This window comes from Thunnus albacares, chromosome 13 (assembly GCF_914725855.1).
Source record: "Thunnus albacares chromosome 13, fThuAlb1.1, whole genome shotgun sequence".
NCBI classification, from domain to species: domain Eukaryota; kingdom Metazoa; phylum Chordata; class Actinopteri; order Scombriformes; family Scombridae; genus Thunnus; species Thunnus albacares.
In genome coordinates, this window is record NC_058118.1 from 24,832,947 (window position 1) to 24,836,208 (window position 3,262).

Below are 3,262 nucleotides of genomic sequence, written 5' to 3' on the forward strand. Positions count from 1 at the left end.
CAAGACAGACTAATTACATTAACACCAGACAGTGGAGGTCGGCACCTCCGCGGCTCGCTTCTGCAGACAAGTTGAAAAGCAAGGGTGAAGATAAATCCACTTTTTAATCCTAAAAGTTTAAAAAATAAACTCTGAGCTCCTCTCCTGCTGGTAAACAGCTCCGGCTCAGAGCAGGATCCAGTGTGACTCCCGGCTCTCTCCTCCTGAACTCCCAGTAGGGGTGTGCCCGAAAACAAATACTTAATTTGGAAAAGCAAAAATAGTGTTTTTTTGGGTTTTTTTTTTATGATTATTTGTTTCATATTTACAAATATTTCAAAAATTAATACCAGCACACAGGTCGCTTACATTGCTATCTACATAGCTAGCTAGTGTCTCTCCTCTGCTCCGCTGTTACGTCTATCAGCAGGTCTCAACAAGGGGAGTCACATCCACCTGCTACATGACGCACATTTCCTAATCTGGACATCACTCCTGGATTCGTGTCTTTGCATCGACTTTGTATGTAATTGCGCTGCACAAAAAATTCGTACAAACACACCTTTACGGTCTGCTTGTTTCCCAGCTTCTGCATAACGAATCAAACAAAGGTTATCTCATAGGTCCTTTCACTTCCCCCACATTACTGTTGTCCTGCACCAGTCCAAATGGCATTGCAACTCGCAAATATTCTGGCAAGAAAAGGTTGATTTTTGATTTATCTGCCCCTCGTTCAGGTCCAACTGCCAGCATCAACCGTCTGATTCCTCCCGAGCTATTTTCTCTCCATGTCTATGCCAGACAATGTGATTAAACTTATTAAGTTAGCAGGGCCAGGTGTTTTGCTTTCCAAAGTTGACATGCATTTAAAATCGTGCCAATACACCAATCCCAGTAGCATTTATTTGGTATCGAGTGGGATTCCAAATTCTGTTTTGCAGTCAGGTTAATTTTCAGATGCAAATGGAATGTCAATGTAAGCCATGTTGTGCAGAAAGACCACCAACGATTGTTCTTTTATCAACTCAGGAAGTTTAAGGTATCAAAGGCAGGGATGTGTGAAAGAGAGTGTTCTCACATTCTCAATGTTAAGGATGGGTCTGAAAATAATCAGACCTCTCTCATCCAGCCAATGCACTTGCTGTCCCCCTCCCTTCAGGAAAAAAGGTTATGTAGTATTAAGAGCAGAACGATTTGTTTCAGCAACAGCACATATCCTGAGGCAGTGAGGGCCCTTAACTCCTCATCATCAGTTCAGTCCATGAACTTAATTTAACTGTGTCCCTTTTTAATTTTTTAATGCACTAGACACTTGTGTTTTATTTACTCTGTTGGAGTATTTTATATGTTTATGCTGATGTTTTATTTATTTTGCTAGAGTATGTTTGATATGTCTACCATTGCTTGTGCTGACTCCCCTTTCTGTCCTTATGTTTTCATTTTAAAATATTTAAAGCTTAGAAAATTCTCCGACCCATCATCTCCTCTCTTTTTAACACCTGATAGTTATCCCATTTCTCAATCCTGGTTTATTCATAACCCAAGACAAGTGCTTCTTGCCTGAGGTTAAGCCTTCAGCTGTACTCAGGCCACTCTTTCCAGATAGGAGCTGCTACTTCCGCGGCCATGCAGGGGATTTCATCCTCTTCTCTCCAACAAATGGGCTGCTGGTCATCTCCAGCTTACTCCACATACATTCGGCCTGACTCTGATGTCATCCTCTTTGCTCAAAAATCCCTCAAACCCTAAGAATCAAGGGGTAAGTAATGCATATAGCTGGTGGTGGTTGCTCATAACATTAACTTTATTCTTCTTTCATGTCATTCTTCCTCCTCTCTGCTGGTTCTAACATTCTTCTTAATCCTCTGTCCTTTAGCCTCCTATGGCCTTCTAGCCTTCACTGCAGGCTAAACGTCTCTCTTCTATGGCCTTTGATAGCCCTCTAGCCTTTATTGCAGTCTAAACTCCTCTCTCCTTTGGCCTCTAATGGCCTTTAGTCTCCTCAAATTGTCTTATCTTTCCCCTTTCATCTTAATTCCTAACCATTGTACTCCATGTAGGTGAGTTAATTATGTTACTGTGTAATTGTCTGGTATGTTGTTTCATGATATGCTCCTCATCTCCTCTCAGAATTGGATCATTCTCGGCATGGTAAGAATGCTTTCATTTATTTTTGGGGATCCTGTCCTTTTATGCCTCATATCGATGGAGTCTAATCACCAAAATATGTGTTGCAATTCTCAATAAACATTGTTATTCACTCGAAATGCCTTCATTTACACCCCCACTTTCCCACGCTGTCAAAATCCTCATTCTCAATTCTTACATCACCATACCAGACCAATGACCTTTCTACCCGTGTGCCTCCAGCTTATCAGATCCTTAGTGCTGCTCTTTGAATATCATTGCAATATTCTGCACTCTGTCTTTCAGACCTACTATTGCGCAACCCACCTCCTCCCCATCACCACCATGTCCTCCATGTTGTCCAGAGAGACCCAACTAAAGGTCCATCAGCCTGGCTCATTCCACCACCTCCACAAGGGTCTAGATTCCATGCTTATAAAGATGCCTCACATCGACAGTTCTTTCTTCTTACAATTTTTGCCTGTGTTAATACTTGGCATCTTCTGGACTCTGGTGTTCACAGTAACTGCAGTTCAGAATATTCTCCTGGAGTTTTTTAGATGCAGAAATTGGTCTTTTTTCCCGATTATTACTTTCTCTAAATTGTGTGCTCTGCAGAACTGTATTCATAACACATCTTTCAGTCGGCGACTGTAATGAAGCCAGTAGTGGAGCCTGTACCAGCTCGCTTGGAAGCATATGAATCTATTTCATGTTTCTAAACAGCTGCATAATTTGTTTCATGCAGGCTAAATAAAATTTTCATTGTGTCTGCAGTGTATCTTTACTGCACCTCTTTTTCACTTTCTGCATAATATGGCACATTGTTTAAGTGGTAACATATCCTTAAATAATATCTGTCTGTGATTATATTATATAGTAGTATACAGTAATTCATTTAGTTTGGAAAGTGAGCAGTGGCAATAATTGGGGGCTGGGGATGGATGGGTATGAGGAGGTCCTGTTGAAAAAGAATAGCTTAGAGGAGCTCATTTAAAAAAAAAAAAAAAAAGGAAGAAATGGACACGAACGATTTCATTTTTTGGGACTGTGAATTTAGTTCAAAATTCAAAATTGTGTGAACTAGTTCATTTTAATCTGTGTGAACCAGACTTTGAGCTGGCTCTTGTGAAGTGTGAGCTTGTACAACACTGAG

At 40.7% G+C, this 3,262-nt stretch overlaps 1 long non-coding RNA gene across 1 annotated transcript; it reads left to right on the plus strand.

Moving 5' to 3' along the window:
- The first annotated feature begins 348 nt into the window (after nt 1-348).
- LOC122995263 lies at nt 349-2,876 on the plus strand. Its single transcript, XR_006406768.1, has 3 exons — nt 349-1,738; nt 2,110-2,130; nt 2,413-2,876. It is a non-coding gene; the product is annotated as an uncharacterized LOC122995263 (long non-coding RNA).
- The last annotated feature ends 386 nt before the right edge of the window (nt 2,877-3,262 follow it).